This window comes from Mizuhopecten yessoensis, unplaced genomic scaffold, assembly GCF_002113885.1.
Source record: "Mizuhopecten yessoensis strain PY_sf001 unplaced genomic scaffold, ASM211388v2 scaffold716327, whole genome shotgun sequence".
Taxonomy (NCBI): domain Eukaryota; kingdom Metazoa; phylum Mollusca; class Bivalvia; order Pectinida; family Pectinidae; genus Mizuhopecten; species Mizuhopecten yessoensis.
This window is the reverse complement of record NW_018480061.1, coordinates 503318-523135: the sequence shown is the minus strand read 5'-3', so window position 1 is coordinate 523135 and position 19818 is coordinate 503318.

Sequence of the window (19818 nt, the reverse complement as noted above, 5' to 3'; positions counted from 1 at the left end):
TTTGTTATATAATATTAACTCTATTTTATTTGTTGTCATCGCCATGTAGAAAGGGGGTATAAAGCTAAAGGCAGAAAGTATGTTATAGAGTGAAAGGACAGGAGGAGAATAGTTCGGATACTGCCGCTGAATGTGGAAGTTATAGAGATAGATTAGAACCCAACGCGGGCTCGTCTTCCGACAATAATGATATAAGAAACCACATTTTTGTGGAGCTCAACTTGAGCACGATGATGAAACGCATTTAGATCATAAACATGTTCAAACCAAACCGACAGTGGAGATATAGAGGACAGGGCATTTTTAGATTTGAAAAACAAATATAAAAAAGTCATAAACATGGGTCACTATAGACGGAATGTACAGGACCTTCCATGGGAACATTAGAAGATCAAATCATGCATATATTTAGACAGCAGTCTAAAACATTTAAACAGCAGTCTAAAACATTTAAACAGCAGTCTAAAACATTTAAACTAAATTTCTTGTTCAACCTTGCATTGCATATATATATTCTAGATATAGAAGGGGAGATGAGATACTTCTATCCTCACACTAATGAAACTGTTCTTGACCAGCCTGTATTGATAGCAAACTTGGGTGACTGACATTCAGCGATTGATAGATTATCTGAGACGGACTCTTTTTTCCGACACCTTCAACAAATGGCAGGTATATCGTGTGATGAACGTTCGCTGGACAGTGATACGGACTAGCTACCCAGTAGGTGCTGACGTAATCCTTCCGGCCTACATTAGAAACTTGAGATCAGTAATTAATCTGACGCATGACCATAACTTGGGAGGACCATTTTCCGACAACTCATGCGTGTTCCGTTGTTTCGTGTACGATCGTGTCCGCAATTCTAAGAACATAGAGGGAACAGCTCATTAGTTATTTCGTGTTCGGATTGAGCGAAAATGACTTATGACGACAGATATTACCCCTATTTTATTACTTATGATTTTGAGTCATGTTGCGTTTGTCAAATGTACTGGGATATAAAAAAAAAAACGTGTTGTATCAAGACGAAAACAATCCTGATGAGTAAGTGAAAAAAATCATTGATTATCAGACAGAAATACAATACAAGGCTGCTAAGCAAACGAGGGGCCGATATAACGACATACTGGAAAGAATGGCCGGGGAAATCGCTGACAGCGGAAGTAATGACGTCGACGACATACCAACAGATATAACCTCATGTTGGCCGCCAGTTTCATGACGATGCTTGTAAACAAATGAACATCCATCAGAAGCCGCCATATGTTAGGGAGATATTATATGCAGATCTCTTATCTATATGGATGCGCGGAAAAATATCTATGTTTCAAGACTATTTGATCTATTAAAACAATTATGACATAGGGTCGTTCAGGGACGCAGTGCAAAGATTGCTCGATTATTACATAGGCGACGACGTGGACGTGTATTTACAGTTCCGGGTTAAGTGCGTACAGCGCGAAGACAAAAAAATACACGAAATGGTATTGTATTAGTGACATCGAGAAAACGTGCCAGTGCATACTAGGCCTCGATGACAACAAGTTTTACAACGAAAGCAAATCATTCGGCGTGACGCGAAGAAACAGGATTCTCATTAGAGCGCAGAAGCAAATACTTAAAGGCCATCAAGAGGCTTGATTTCGTCACTTTATCTGAAAACCGTGACATACAGCATGCGCTTAAACAGGGTCCCGATCATTGCATAGGGCCGTACCAGGTGGACGGGTTCGATTCCGGAACCAACACCGGTTTTAATTTGATGGTTGTTATTACCATTCACATGTTGGTCTTTATAGCTGCGGAAGAAACGTAAAGCGCACAGCGAGAAAAGAGAATGGTATGTAAAGTTGAGAGGCTATAACATCCGATTGCGTCTCCTTGCTACTTCAGTTGGCGATACGGCAAAAGAAAGACAAGAAACATTATTCATCACCAAGTTTGCAAATATATAGGTTGTTGGTGTCCATATCAATTTCTTTTGTCATGATTTTTACCTACGTTAACTCTGATTGGAACAGCGACTGTAATTGGAACATGATTGACAATAACCACGTGTGTTTGATCTGACCATTTGGTTGTGTATGTTTTGATGACCCATCAACAGTTTCTCAGAGCCCAAACCACTGTTTTTATCACATAGGCAAACGTCCAAATAATGGCAAAACTGAGGTATTACGAAATAAGGCATGAGAAAAACGGATAATTATATTGGTTGGTTCAGTTTCCTGGCAAACGTCCAAATAAAGGCAAAACTGAGGTATTACGAAATAAGGCATTAGAAAAACGGATAATTATATTGGTTGGTTCAGTTTCCTGAATACAGGGCACAGCAGCAATCCCCGATTCTATAGGCGGTTCCAACATGCTTCCTTCTGTGATTAAAACTTTCGATCACAACAATCTTCTTCGTGTCCATACGTGTCATGTTACGTAATATTGTCAACATTTCTCAACATCCGGGAGCTTATAAAATGGAAGAAGTTGTCGACTTTGCCAAAATATATACGACATTTCGGCCAATGATAAAATATTGCAAAAAGATTTCGTTCCGCTCTATTATTTACGCCTTTCATTTCATAATATATCTACTATATTACATATATCTAAACTCGTCAAAATTGCGATAGACGACTTCCGAAATAGCCGAATATATTCCAGTGGAGTCCGTTTCGCCACTGACAAGGGATGTAGGTCGTTTCGTCCCAAATCCGTATGCATGGGTCGTTTCGCTCTCAATACATACGCCGCTAATCCCGTATGGATCGCGGGTCGCCCTCTTTTGTCGTGATCCAATTATAATTTAATTTTAAATGTTTAAATTTTATGATGAAGAATAATATAAGTGTGTTGTCGGCAGATATATTTAGGCGCGCCTCTGGTGCCGAAACGGACGGAATTGTGGACGTTTCGGTACATTCAAAGGTCGTTTCGGACCGTCCCGTCGAATTTGGCTCACCAGGCCCGGTTTCATCAACGATCCTTAACTTAAATGTTTCCTTAACTTAAAATAGCTAAGGTTTTCCGAAAAACGCGTTTCATGAACGTTCCTTAACTTAACTAAGGAGCTCCTTAGCTAAGGGAAATTTTCCTTAAATTTTTCGCAGCCTAAGCGGCCTTAATGGAACTCTTTTGGCAGAAAAGTACAGGAAAACAATGTAATCAAACGATGTCTTTTCGCGGATTTCCCCACATGTTTCTTCTTTAGCTATATCTTACCATCGTCCCATTTGGGATCATTCCAATTGCGTTTCCAAAAATTGTGAAATAATACAATTTTTATTTGTTTCGGAACTCCTCGGGGTTTATCCATCATAATTGCCAACCATTATAAGGTAAATAACTCCTCCGTTCTTACAAGGGGCACAACAAATGCATGGTTTCTAACTTGATTCATTCCGTTGTGAATATATAGCCTTCATATTTTAGTGATCAACGCTCTATATACTACTCTTACCATCGTCCCATTTGGGATCATTCCAATTGCGTTTCCAAAAATTGTGAAATAATACAATTTTTATTTGTTTCGGAACTCCTCGGGGTTTATCCATCATAATTGCCAACCATTATAAGGTAAATAACTCCTCCGTTCTTACAAGGGGCACAACAAATGCATGGTTTATAACTTGATTCATTCGGATGTGAATATATAGCCTTCATATTTTAGTGATCAACGCCCTATATACTACTCTTACCCTCGTCCCACTAAATTAGCAGGAAGAAACTATCATTTATTTATGTTTCCCCCCAAAATATTCCTAGCCCCTTTTTTGATTGTGGCAATCACCAAAGTAAACCCCTTCATAGTTGTTCGTTGATATTTTAGTGGGACAATAGTAAGAGTAGTATATAGAGCGCCGATAATTAATTTTGGATGCTGTAGTCGGGGACTGCGTACGCTCTTCTGTAATTCATTCATTTATGTCATTACTTTCCTACGCTACGAATGGGTTTCCTTTGGGGATTTATACCAATCAAAAAAGGGGTTAGGAATATTTTTTGTAACATAAAGAAATGATAGTTCTCCGTTGATATTTTAGTGGGACGATGGTTATAGTTTTAGAAACATCCATTACAATTTCTAGAATTAAAGTGAAATAAATCGTTTTTAGAGGAAAACAATAGTAACTTTAGGAAATTAATATGCACGAGAAACAAGAAATGAAATCCACTTTTCGTGCACACTACAAATTGCATGCACATCTTTTGCATAATTATTAAAATCACTTTTATGGTTTATGATATTTAATTTTTACGGAATGAAGGTACAATTTATATTGACATTTATCAAGTAGTGTTCGACTCTTTTGGATTATTATCTTTATCATTCATTACAAACTCCTGTGCTTAAACCAATTGCAATCGCGACGTCTGTGGCCACGTGAAATCGATCACGTTGTGCGATTGTTTGACGACACACTCAGCGCCATGCGCGGGAACTAGCTGACCTTTTAGATGACGTCAGAAGGTTACAGGAACATACCATTCGTCATATAGGTAGTGACCCACGTGCAGGGGCAAAATTTATGGAATCATTAACACAAAAATCGTTCCATAAATTAGCAATGTAACTTCAAATTATATATTCCAAAAATAAAGTATAAGGAACACGATTTCACACATTAATTTGTCTACAAAAAAATAATTATTTGTTTTGTTTTGTTGTCAATACCCTTGCAACATATGGTATGTTCCATTAACAGTAAATCGTGCATCGACGTTCCATTTGATAGACAGTTATCGGGCGATGTGGACGCATGTGTGGTAGCAAGCAAATTTGTACAAAAAACAACCCATAACTGAGAAGGTAAGATGACAAATTTAATTTTATATTATGTGTTTGATATTACTAAATGCATATTCAAGTGCAAAGATTACGGAGAACGGATTAACTATATAATTCTATATTTTCACAGTTTGAAATCATCGTCATCAGACGACCACTGTAAAAACGATTGTTTGTCGGGTTTTTCACCACACGTTTACTCCTCGTGACATACTGATGTTTTGGTGTTGAAGATTTGGGTCCCACTGATCTCGGGTTGCGTCGTTCACGTACTTCTGTACGTGGTTCTAGTACGGGTTCATAATTTATAGGATATTTGGTTTTTTGTCTTGTTTTAGGGCGTGCACCCGTCTTTAACAATGGTAGTTTCTACTCCTGCTTAACGCTCAGCAAATTAGGAGTGGGACGACTGGTTCGCCCGTTGTCAGTATAATGTGACCGGGTGAGGCGCCCTGCTGGGTGTCTTCGGCAGTATGTTTCAGTGAGGTAGCACTATAAAGTCGGCATCAGTTCCGCGCTATCACAAGGAGATAAACACGAACATATCGCAGCCTCCCAAAATACACACACATACACTACACGCATGCATCTTGGACACAGGGGAGGCCGTCCTTAAATGACCTTAGCTGTTAATAGGACGTTAAACAAAATCAAACAAACAAACAAACAAGCGTGCACCCGATTCACCAGAGCTGGAAGGTTGAGGTGCTGCAATACGCGCAGACGGAGGCGGAATTTGTGCTACACATGATGTTGGTACTGCAGACCTGACAGGAAGATGACATGGCCGCTCCAGTGACGACTCGCGCGGATTGACAGGAACATCACATGGCCGCTCCACTGACGATTGCGCGGATTCACTATATCGTCAGCATCGTAATCTGACAGCTCAATATCTTCGTCAACACGTGAAATGGTTGTGTTGATGTGATTTTGGGACGCTGTGAGCCACGTGTCAAAGAGAGATGTGTAGGAATACTGGGGTGGTTTGTCAAGAGTGAATACCGTTTGTACGAGGCGAAAAAATGCACTGTACTTGTTTTCATTTCGGAAATGGTTACGCCATATGATTTCACATAAATGGCTTTCAAAATTAGAAATGGAGGTCCCATTAATCTTGCGGAAGTGATCCTTAGTGTGTTTCCATGCACCCTCGATAGTGTTTGTGTTAACCTCATTGATTTCGGCGGTTTCCACGTTCTTGTAAGACTTTTTAAACTGGATTTTGTGAATGAGGGAAAAGTGCTTGTACCCCAGGGCATTGAGGTGGTCATACCCTCGCCAACTGTCTGTGTAGATAGTAGAGCGTGCCTGCACATGTCTTTGGATAATTGTTTCTAATGTATCGCTATTGCGGTTTGACACCATATAAGACAAGTTTGTTGGACCCTCGTTCGACTAAACCAACTATCCAAACACGGACACCACTTTGTCTATTTCCCCGGTTATATTTGCATTTTTTCGCGAACAACGACTCATCGATCTCTACGTTTCCTTCAAGTTTAGTATTTTGGTATTGGAGATGAACATACTCCTTGAATAGCTCTCGAATGAAAGACGCCCAATCCACCGCGGTCTTTTTGTAATTTATTCCTGCGAGAGCAGCAGATTTGAAAAATGTGTGGCCATCCAGAACATTTCTTATGAATTCCAAAATGTCACGAATATCTAATTTGGACGCTTCAAAAAAAGAAAATTTCCTGTTGGAAAACTCGTGTGAATTATTTTTTTTACATCTCCACGTCATACCATCAACTGTATTCGCTCTCTTCGCGTGGTAGCACTCAGAATTACATTTCGGACAGAAAAGGTTTGATAACAACAGTCCATTCCTTTGACACCAGTCTAAGACATGTTCATTCCCAAGAAGAAAAAGGGCGAAAAAATTCCAAGGATTGCAGAAATCTCCGAAAGTGATATTTCGGACGTCGCTTTAATGATTTAAGGATTTAATGGGGCTCTGATCTTGCTTTTTGGTGGCACAATCCACGCATGATCGACACCAGAATTCCATATCGGAGTACATCCCTTTCCAATAGAACCTTTCCTGCACTTTGTGATACATTTTGTACAACGACAGGTGACCTGCTGTTACATCATCATGACAACTGTGAAGAATCTCGTCTATTGATCCACGGGGAATCACAAGTTGTCTGCGCACATTTTGTCTCCGTTTTGGAGATCCCGGTGTCCAGAAATGGTATAGAATTCCATCTACCACTTCATGATCCTTAGATATCACCACAATTTCTCTTGCTCTCGTGGACCAATCTGGTAGTTGTCCCGTTTCGAGATACGCAATTAATTCCGATAAGTTAGGATCCTTTCTCTGCATTCCATGAACCCGGTTATGTTTTATGCCATGCATATCCTCGGAATGTGTACAATGGGGTTCTGAACTGACCTTTGCACAATCAATGGAAGGAATTCTCGAGAGCGCGTCGGCGTTTTGGTGCTTTTTCCCGGGCCTGTGTTCAATAACCATGTCATATTCCTGGATCGTTAGAGACCAGCGAGCGAGACGACCTGCAGGATCCTTAATGTTCATTAGCCACTTTAGGGGGTTATGATCAGTAACTACGGTAAATGTCCTACCGAACAGAGTGTCGAAAATACTTCACTCCCCAGACTATCGCCAACGCTTCTTTCTCTATAACAGCGTAGTTCTTTTCATTGGTTTTCAGGGCTCTACTGGCATACGCAATGGTCTTTTCACCATGAACAGTGTCCTGTGCCAACACGACACCTAAACCACTATCACAAGCATCTGTAAACAAGCGAAAGGAAAGGTCAAAATTTGGAAATGCGAGTATAGGCGCTTCAATTAGCAGCCGCTTGAAATCACTGAAACATTGCTCGCAACTGTCCAACCAATTAAATTTGACACCTTTCTTCAGTAGACTGTGTAACGAAGCTGCTTGTAACGCAAAGTCTGGCACGAATTTCCGATAATACGATATCAAACCTATGAAGCTCCTTAGTTCTGACACATTCCTTGGAGCAGGAAATGTTTTGATTGCGCTTACCTTCTCAGGGTCGGCCGTTATTCCTGCCCTGGTTACTTTATGTCCCAGAATGGTTATTTCCGTTTGACCGAAGTGACACTTTTTCAACTGTAATTTTAATCCTGCTTTTTGTAGTCTCTCAAGCACCTCACGTAATCGCGTTTGGTGTTCTTCAAATGTTGACCCGAATACTACAATGTCATCAATGTACACTATACAAGCCTTCAATTGTAATCCAGATAGAACCTTGTCCATTAGGCGCTGGAAGGTTGCACCACTATTACATAATCCAAATGGCATATAATTGTACTCATAGTGCCCTCCGAAATAGGAGAATGCGGTCTTGTCCCTGCAGGTAGGGCGTAAGAATTGTACCTGCTGCCCCCATTTGCATGATCGTAAGAGGCGACTAAATTTGGGACTTTATCTCTTGCTGCCCCCAATTGCATGATCGTAAGAGGCGACTAAATTTGGGACTTTATCTCTTGCTGCCCCCAATTGCATGATCGTAAGAGGCGACTAAATTTGGGACTTTATCTCTTGCTGCCCCCAATTGCATGATCGTAAGACGCGACTAAATTTGGGACCTTATCTCTTCTCTTCTTTCTAAATAACTTTCTTCTTCCTAATGTCTCTCTTGACAATGCCTCACTTTTGGTCATTTGTTGAGCGTTCGCCCCTGTGAGGAAGGTTTTGGGTTCTGTCCCCTGGCCGAGACATGCCAAAGTCTTTAAAAATGGTAGTTTCTACTCCTGCTTAACACTCAGCAAATTAGGAGTGGGACGACTGGTTCGCACGTTGTCAGTATAATGTGACCGGGTGGGGCGTCCTGCTGGGTGTCTTCGGCAGTATGTCTCAGTGAGGGAGCACTATAAAGTCGGCATCAGTTCCGCGCTATCACAAGGAGACAAACACGAACATATCGCAGCCTCCCAAAATACACACACATACATTACACGCATGCATCTTGCACACCGGGGAGGCCGTCCTTAAATGACCTTAGCTGTTAATAGGACGTTAAACAAAATCAAACAAACAAACAAACAAAGAATGCGGTCTTTTCCTTATCCGATTCCTTCACCGAGACTTGATGATAACCTGAGGCGAGATCTAATGAGGTGAAGTATCTCGCACCTCCGAGAATGTCGAGGAGTTAATCAATCCTGGGGAGCGGGTATACATCCTTTTTTGGTAACACTGTTAACTTTCCTATAATCAACACACATTCTAGAGTTACCATCCTTTTTCGGTACTAGAATGACTGGTGATGACCAAGGGCTACTGGATGGACGTATTATCCCCTTTTCAAGTAGATCAGACACATGAGAATCCACCACTCCCCTTTGAGACACTTGGACCCTGTATGGCCTTTGATGGATAGGAAAACTGTCATTTGTTTCTATACAGTGTTCGGTCATTACCGTTTTTCCCAATGCATCATTGGTGCCTGTCACAAATGCCGATTTAGATTCATCCAACATGTCCTTCAATTCATTCTGTTCATTTGTCAATCATATGGAAAGTCTGTTGCCACATAAACAATACAGTCAGTGTTCATGCCCTCGATATTCAATGTAACCTGGGCTTTTCCTTTTAACTTAATTCCGTTTCCGGTTGCTGATGTGACTCTGATATCAGCCCTGTGCATCCCTGGTGACACAGAGATCCCTATCCGATGCTAGCTGGGCTTCTTTCACTGCCGGCATGGGCGCATCCCTGGCGACACAGAGATCCCCATCTGATTCTAGAGTAGAGCCATACCTGGCGACACAGGTATCCCTACTTCCAGGCTCTTCGTCTAAAGGTTTACGTTCTTCTGCTTCCTTTCCTCCCACCAAGAAAGCAGACTTTAGTTCGATGTCTGATTTTCTGGGCACATCACGGCGATGTGGCCAACTCTTTGGCAAAAGTTGCAGATTGGCTGGCCATCTGTCATCCTCAGGTTACGACCACGTCCTCGTCCTCGTCCTGAATTCCAGTTTCCTCTTCAGTCCCTGCAGGTAGGGCGTAAGAATTGTACCTGCTGCCCCCATTTGCATGATCGTAAGAGGCGACTAAATTTGGGACTTTATCTCTTCTCTCCTTTCTAAATAACTTTATTCTTCCTAATGTCTCCCTTGACAATGCCTCACTTTTGGCCATTTGTTGAGCGTTCGCCCCTGTGAGGAAGGCTTTGGGTTCTGTCCCCTGGCCGAGACATACCAAAGTCTTTAACAATGGTAGTTTCTACTCCTGCTTAACGCTCAGCAAATTAGGAGTGGGACGACTGGTTCGCCCGTTGTCAGTATAATGTGACCGGGTGGGGCGTCCTGCTGGGTGTCTTCGGCAGTATGTTTCAGTGAGGTAGCACTATAAAGTCGGCATCAGTTCCGCGCTATCACAAGGAGATAAACACGAACATATCGCAGCCTCCCAAAATACACACACATACACTACACGCATGCATCTTGCACACAGGGGAGGCCGTCCTTAAATGACCTTAGCTGTTAATAGGACGTTAAACAAAATCAAACAAACAAACAAACAAGTTTCCTCTTCCGCGACCTCTACTGGCTGTCAATTGCCCAAGCTGGGTAGCCGAGGTGCTCACCTAGGTTACCAGGTCCCGTACTTCGTCTCTTAGAGATGGTTCCTCTCTCAGAGAATTGCATTGTCTGACCGTCAGCTGATTGTTGCATTCTTCACGCTTGGCTGTATTAAATGCCTCCTCCAATGTCTTTGGGTTTGATAACAACACAAACCTTTTGATACTGTCATTGAGCCCTTGAAGGAAGTGTTCCTTTACCAGTGTCTGTCACTGTTCCTGAGGCATGTCACTATATGCTCTGATGGATAATTTGTTTATCTCTGATGCAAAGTCATCAACAGACTGTCCGGCCTTTTGTTTCGCTTGAAACAGAGTACTGTAATACATGGACTTCAGTTCTGTAGGCATAAATCTTCTCAAGTGTTGACATAATTCCTTGAAAGTAATGTCTTCGTCTAATGTTTCATAAAATTCTGCGGCTCTGTCTCTTAGGTATGCTGGTAGGATTGCCGTTTTCGTTTCCTCCATCCATCCATTGGCCTTGCTGATCCTATTAAAGTTTTTGATACATGTATCAACATCATCATCTAATGTTCCATAAAATGGTGTTGGTTTCACATTTATACCTGTGTGTTTGTTTTCCGGTTTCTGGGATTTGGCGCTCACTGATTCTCCATAATCCTCTTCCATTGGGCCTTTTTGCTTTCGAGAACTTTTTCGGGACATCTTGTTTCGTAAATAGTTACAAAATTAGTCAAGCACTTTGATTCATTTCAATCCTCTCAATCCCATCACGCTGCCACCAAATGTGACGGAGCCACTGGTTTGACTTTTGTTGTCTTAATAATGAAACAATGCACTATTCACTATTTACAGTTTATTTACACACATGTTCAATAGATATTTAATAGTACACGTATTTACACAACCCATGTTCAGTAGTTTCTTTCTCTCAGAGTTACGTCCTATCTCGTGCCCCACACCACACTCAACTCTCCTCCTACTCTCAAAGATAACACTTTTTCACATGCAGGTAAAAAAATATTGCCCTTAAGGAAAATCAAATTTGCATATTTCCTGAAAAACGACAAAGTCAGCTAATTAAATATGCGCAAATAACATAAGTTCTACATTTTCCAACCAATTTTGATGAAACTTTGGGAATATGTATAACTCATCATACTCCATCGCATAGAACCAGGATTAGGTCCATGTATTGCATGTAAAAAAAATTAGGAGCTTTTAAAAAATAAATGTATTAATATAGTATGTAATCTGGTCACTGATCCGGATAAAGGGGGTTAAGAAGCAGATGTGCTTAAAAAGACAGTCAACAGGTAAAACACGTATAATTGACTGAAACTTTCATTTTAACCGATTTGAATGAAAGTATCGGTATGCAAGAAAAACCTGGTCATATACGACATGTATAGCCTCAAGGACTTCAGACTAGCTAAATACATACACATTCAATGAGTGGGTTCATCAAAAATACTTCATGACAAAATCAGAGTGTTTGATGTCTATTTCTTCCACGTTTGGAACAATCCAATATCGCAGACCAGGTGAAGGTAAAATGGGACCAAATGATGATTTTTTTCTCAACCACCTGAACATCATCATTTCTCGACCACACAAATGTTGATTTTTTTCTGCTCATAAATTTCACAGTTAAATCATTGTCACAAACTTCTTGGATTTCCCCAGGATACCAGTTATTATCTTCATAGGAAACTATAACCAAAGTACCAATGGAAAGGTCTGGTTTTAATTCTAATTTTAAAGTAATAAAAAGGTTTTCTTTCAGTTCAGATACAGTTAGCTGTTAATGGGACGTTAAACAAAACCAAACAAACAAACAAAATCAGATACAGTTTTTTGTACAGAAAATGAAGTAATATCAAGGCACAGAATCTTTTTACAGTACAACAACTGCTTTCTCAATTTGTCTTTCTTTTCTTTGATAGTTTTACATAAATTTAAAATAGTGTCCACATCCTCTTTTTAGCGTACAATGCCTCCCATATTTTTTACACCAAGTTCAATATCCCTCATGTCTTTCCTCTGTTTGTTTTTTTGGCTAACTGTTTTTTATGCTTTATTTCGTTTATCATTTGTTTCCTCTTTTCCATAACATGTTTCTTATAATCCCGCTCTTTTTCCTTTAAAGACTTAGCACACATTCGAGCTCTTTGTAAAATATTCTTTTTTAAAACACTAGATTTTGATCTCAACCATGATGCTGTGTGATAGTGTTTGAGCATGGAAACAGAGGTAAGATGGCGATGTTAAACTGCTGTGTTTTGTCCTTTCCCTCAAGTCATGATCAGGTACTTCAGAATATATTCCTTGTGGGAGATGATCCTTTAATTGACGCTGAACAACTTTAGCCATATAACCACAGATACTTTTCAAATTGATCAATATATCAGGAAGAGTCGTTGCTTTGTTAATGAGATATTCATTAGTAGAATGGGGATATTTGTCAAATATTGAATTGAAATCCATCTGTAAAATTTCATTGGGATCTTCTGACCATTTCATCAAGGCATCATTAATAGGTGTAACAAATTTATAAAAATCCAAATAGTGTTCATTGCTATTTACAATGGTCCAATATGGCTCAGCAACTGATGTTGAAAGAAGTGCCAAGGCTGCAATTTGTGAAAGTACCTGGGGTGACCGAATGTCTACAAGGATAGACTGAATTTTCAAGTTTGGACGTTCAAAATAATTTGTTAAAAAGTCAGATATGTCATTAACATCGTGAATAATGGACACAGCACCAGTAAATAAATTATTAAAGCGATTACCACGATAGTTTATCAAAATGGAGCTTTTCTGTTTTGAAGACATGTAAGCCAACCACTGCTGTCGTGCTCCATTTTTCTTGTCACCTCTCGGTCCAAGAACTTCAGAAGCCATTCTGATCAGACGCAGTGCTGGTTGTTCCGATGATTTGAACCGAGCAAACTGTGGGAGTAGATCCCTCCCCACTGGAGGATTACCAGAACTTTTAAAATCATTCGTAATTTGGTTATGAAAACCCAATAACACATGTGCTGAGCAATAAAAAAAACAGTTTTGAAATCTCATCCTCATCCATATCATCACTTAGCACAGATTGTCTCCACTCATCGATAATTTGATTTGTTTTTTTCATTACACTGGATCTGTCTGACATTAAAGCACTTAATTTAGATAAAAAGTTAGATAACGGTTTGTTAGATATTTCTGCAGTCTCATACATATACAATTTTTAAAACATCAGCTACTGTAGCACTATCTTCTTTGGCAACATGCTTGTATCCCATGAGCATAGTTTTACTTTCCATATTCACGCCAACATTCAAGATCTTTCTACCATCCCTTCCCGTTCCATAGGAAAACATATCGAAATTTGTACTATCATGTAACACTTCACTTATCTGTTCTTTTGCTATTACATGCCCCTCATCACATATGTTTTGTACAGTTGTTTTAGATGGTAATTTGATATTTTCCTTGTTGTACATATTTACACTAACACTCCGAATAACGTTTGAAATTTTGTTTGAAGGGATGCCGATTCCAGATAGATCCAGCACACATGTTCTGATTTCATCATTGTATCTATTTTTGTCGTTGTCTTTTGTATTTATATGTTTGTTCTCATCTCTCATCATTTCAACTTCATCAGTTAACTTCCGTTTGAAGTGATAAAGAATTTTGGTTCACGTTTTCCAATACTACATTTTTTTTAATAATTTCTCAACAACTTTCTCCTTTGATTTCACAGTGTACGATAAACGATTTGAAACAGTGTGTAACTTTTTAGGTCACCTGAGCTTTAGCTCAAGTGACCTATTGCTATCCGTTTTCGTCCGTCGTCGTCCGTCGTCCGTCGTCCGTTAACATTTTACATTTCAAACTTAAAGTCAAGTTCTGCTGGGCCGATTGAACTGAAAGTTGATAGGAATGATCGCCTCATGGTCCTGACAAAGTGTTGTTATTTTTCGGGTCAATCAGAAATACAATTTGGCTGCCATGGCCGCTATTTTGCTACTAAGTTCTAATAGGCCGATCTCACTTAAAATTGGTCTAGGAATGATCAGCTCATGGTCCTGACAAAGTTAAGTTAACATTATACTATTTTTTACTCAAATTGGTACATATTTCAACAACAAAAATAAATACTAAAGACTCAGGTGACCGTTAAGGCCCATGGGCCTCTTGTTTGTTTTCTTCTCCAAAAGAGTGTCTCGTTCAGTAAGTTTCCCTTTTAGATCTTTAACTTCGTTCTTCAATCCTTCTGCCTTTTTGTTTGTGTTTCTATGAATAAGTTCCAAGTTTTTTCTGCGTCTTTGAAGTCTCTTAACTATGTTATCTTTTTTCATATATGTTTTTTCCATTTTTACTTTGTCTTTCAAATCACAAACTTTAAGCTTAAGTTCACAATTCTTCTGTTTCAAATTGTCTTTCTCACTAGCACTTTCTTGCAAATCTTTCTCGGTTTTCCTGTAACACTTCATTTAATGTTAAATTTTCAATTCTAAATGTGTCATTTTCCTTGTGTAACTGTCTTTGTGACTCCACTAATGTTCTACACGCGGAAGTAACTTTTTTAAGTTTCACTTCCTCTGTTGAGAGTGGACGTGTCTCGTCCCTCACACTCCTTATAGTGTGTATATATTTAAAAAACAGTTGGTCTCTGAACATTTCTAATTCAAATGAATGTTTGTCTTTGATCAATTTTCTATATGTGTCCGTTATTTTCTTGTACAAATATCTTAGTTTGTCAATACTGAGACTAGGTTCTGGTTGTAATTTCTTTAGCCATTTTTTCAGTTCATGCCAACATTTAATTTCTTGATTTTTCAAACAACACAATTCCTTAAAACATCCCACTGTCATTGAAATACATGGAATGTGTTGTACACTGCTGTCAAATAATTTTGATTTTGTTATTCCCATGATATTGCAAATGGGTCCAACATAGTCACAAGATGATGTAAGATCTTCAGATACTTGAAGAACAACTTCTTGGATTGTAACTATAGCCTGTGTCTACATGTTTTAATTTAAGCTGCAGGAACTGTAGCTCAAAGTCAAAGGTGTATTTTTTAATCATTTTTTAACATTCTCAATTAGTCAATATATAAGAAAAAAAATCTTCATATAAACTATGGTTGAAATTAAATTTCGAAATAAACAAAAATAAAACAACCTTTTAGCTACAGTTTCTGTAGCTATGTTTGAAGTTTGAACTGAATAGTTTGCTGTTAAAACTGAAAGGCTAATACTGAAAAAATATTCATGAAGAAAGTAACTCTGTTAATCTAACTTACAAGAAGTTAGAGAGTTACATTTGCAATATGTTGTATTCATTTTGACTATGACTGTGAGCATGGTGTAAATTAACGTTCAATTTTATATTTAAGTTACAATTCCCATTTTTTTTTAAAAACGACCACGGGAGCCCCAGTTGACGTAAAATGTTTCTGCTTTCACTTTGACAACAACTATCTACTCTTAACAATTTACTGAAGTACCATAGCAATATTCTTTGCTCGATCTGTAATGATATATTTATCAGTAAATGTCCAAAGTATTAAAAAAATATTCAATGAACTGTCGAGTATTTACCTGTAGAGAGACGTTTATTAACGAGATCAAAGAGGAATCCCTCGTCCCAACCCGCTAACGTAAACAAGTCTAATTGCTCCATTTTCACTCGGTGTTCGGAGGTCGGTCGCTAAATGAGCCAGTCGTTTTAGTTTCGTACAATTCATACGAGCATGTTCATTGGAACCTCTACTTTATCTAGATATTTTTCGCTCCCCGTTAAAATAACGGAATCATCTCCAAAATAACGACTGTTGTCTTTTAAGTGTTGGAATACTATGTTTAAGAGGGAAAAAAATAAAGCGAAATATATTAAAATAAAGTACGGAACTGCGGCTTCAATATGAGACATAAACCGTGCAAATGGCCGCATTGGCTCACATAGCGAAAACACTTCAAAGTCGTTACGCGATGGCGCCGCGTTTAAATAAATAGTTGTCGGATCAAGCGTAATATGAAAGGTAACACGGCTGACGTCGTTTCACTGAATATGTAACTGATATTTAACATGAACTATTAAATATGACTGGTTGTATGTGTTATGTTCAATGTTTACTTCAACGTTTGAGGGTTCGTTGGAGAACGAAATTACCCGTGTCTACAAAAAACGGAAAATAAAAACGATGTTCATTTTCATAAACAATATATCCGATACCAAGATGGCGACATGTGGCATACCTACTTATAGTAATATTTTGCTGGTACTTTCAACAGATGGAGCCAACAAAGTTTTCGAGGGAAATATTTTTAGTGCAAGATAATATTTAATGAGAATATTTTGCTATGACTGCTTAAATATTCAGGTGAGCGATACAGGCCCTCTTGGGCCTCTTGTTATTTTTTATTATCTCCACATACAATGCGAATGCTTTTAAAATGAACCATTTTATCTGATTTTATCTTCGCTACTCGCATGTTTGTTAAAAAAATAAAATAAAAAAATAAATCAGCATGGCCCTAAATGACCACAGCCGTCGATGGGCCGTTAAACATAAACAAATCAATCAAAAGAAGGGTCGTTATTTGTGGATGATGACTTGATCTGTTAAAGATCTAAGAACATGCACACGATAGAACGACAGCTTTAACAGAGTTTAAACAAACTACAACATTGGGCAGACGAAAACGGCTTCAAATTCCCGAAATCTAAAACTCTGCACATGCATTACTGTAAAAAACGAAAAGCACACAGTGACCCAAATCTAACACTCGATGGCACAAGAACAAGAACTGTTGTTGAACAGACAAAATCTCTCGGCCTCATTTTTTATTTGAAACACTCTTTCATATCACATATAAAGTATCTGAAGGATAAGTGTTCCAAGGCGTTAAACATTATACGAGTCCTTTCTCATACTGATTGGGGAGCGGACCGTGAAATGCTTTTGCGCCTATACAGATCACTTATTCAAACAAAACTGGATTATGGTTCTATGGTATACGGTCAGCTCGCAGATCGTACATGCAGATGCTAGACCCAATCCATAACCAAGGGCTTGGTTACGTCTAGCCCTTGGAGCTTTTCGAACAACACCTGTAAAAATCCTGTACGTCGAAGCAAATGACCATCCCTTTATGACAGAAGAAAAAACTTGCATTACAGTTTGCAGCGCAATTAAAATCAAACCCTAATAATCCTGCTTTCGACCAAGTATTCAACCCAAAATACCAAAACATATTTACGCAAAACCTAAAACTTCTGCCAACATTTGGTATCCAAATTTCAAATTTCCTGTAAGAACTCTACATTAAGAAGGACATACCTGAATTTAACATATCTGATGTTCCTCCTTGGATCATTCAAACACCTGATTTTAAGTTAACATTACATGAGCGAGGGAAATCAAGTGGAGTCCGTCCTTAAATGACCTTAAACAAAACAAACCAACAAACAAGAAATCCAATGTTATGCCCGAATAACACAAATCCTCCTTTCGGGAAAGCTTTCGAATTACCCTTCTCATACACAACTTTACACTGATGGTTCCGAAGAAGGTGAGAAAGCATGCACCATTTGTTTGGCCCTCGACCATATCGATGAATACCGCATTAAAAAGGCAATCATATGTTCAGACTCTCTATCTGTCCATCAGAGTATGGATAACGAGCCATGTCGGAATAAAAATACAGTTGTCGGATCGCACAACGTTACACGATGTGCGGTGTGCGCACGATGTGTGCACGGTGAGTGAACGATGTGTGCACGAAGTGCGAACGATAAGAAATTCGACGATCATTCCTTGCGCATATTTGTGCGGACGATTGACGAACGTTGGGCGATAACAATCGTGGTTGATGTAAATTAAGGAATGGCTTAGCAATATATATGGTTTCGTGTTTAAACATAAAATTATATTTTTAGTATATTTCTATATTCTAGCTACATCTATAAGGTTATCTTTCTGTCTATACTTTCTTAAATTTAGAAATGGTGTTTTGTGGGTTTTTTAAACGACTTTAATGACACGTGTACATTTACAACACAGTCTCGGCTACACAGGCAAACATTTGCCACTAAATTTGTACCTGAACCGTAGTTTACCCTGCCCGGGGCACTTGCGTAACCCGCAAAGGTGTGAAAACCAGATGAAGGGGAGCTATAGACCAAAATGAATGCAAATAACCAATATTAAACGTCCAGTTGAGTTTTCATAACGGTCATACAGTATCATATATCAGCTCTATGTGTCAAGTACAGGCCAGGTAAAACTCCGGTCACTCAAATTATTATTTACCTGTGTTCTGTTACCGAGGAGCCAAACCCATTCTTGACAGTCTAACGGTCACTGTATACTGTATTATATGCATTGTCGACTTGTACATACTCTTAATTATAGCAGAGACGTATACGTCTCTGATTAAAGTGATGAGAAATTACAGTGATATATACAGTGTACATTATTGCATACGAGCATTCCGTATTTTTTCCATTCCGTAATATTAATCAACAAATTGTACCATATCGCACAGATGTGCGGAGAGAAGCGCACAACAGGGTGAACGATTGTTAAATCGCACAGTTGTGCGCACCATGTGTGGACGATGTGCAGACCGTGTGTGAACGATGTATGCACGGTGTTTTTGGTGCGTTCCCACAACTGTAACGAATTTGCTGACAGGGTAGCAAAAAATGCATTAAATCTTCAACAAACAAATATCACACTACCATACACAGATTTTAAACCTGCTATTCGTACAGCCATTCAAAATGAATGGCAGAAACGCTGGTCTATGGAGACCACCAACAAACTTTTTAAGATACAAACGAAACTTAAAAAATCTATTCCCAGTCAAAAAGATCGTAGAGAGGAAGTTGTCCTCGCTCGGCTCCGCACTAGGCACACATATCCTACTCATTCGTACCTTTTAAAACGAGAAGATATACCTTCATGCTTTTAACTCGCCTTACCCTTTTTGACGTTATATATATCACATATTCCATATCAACTATTCGTTATCTCTTTTAAGGTCACCTGAACTTTGGTCAAGTGACCTATTCCAATCACTTTCCGTCCGTCGTCGTGGGTCGTGCATAAGCGTTTTACATTATCAACTTCTTCTCAAGAACCAGTGGATGGAATGTTTTCAAACTTGGTCAGAATCATCCTTGGTAGATGAGGCTACCCTAGGGGCCCAAAAGGGAAAATTAACCAATGTTTCAAAAATCTTCATCTCCAGACTCGGAGGTATTACAGTCATTTTCTCTGTATTGATGGAAAGATCATCAGGGGCTTTGTTTAAATTGTAAATTGCAGGACCCACGAGCTATCCGTTCTCCCTAGGGGATGGTGTAAAGTTTACTATAGTTTATATTGCGAAACAACACGGGTATATTTTGACAATTTTCTGTTGGAAATTATTTTTACTCGGTCAGAATCATCTTTGGTGGATGA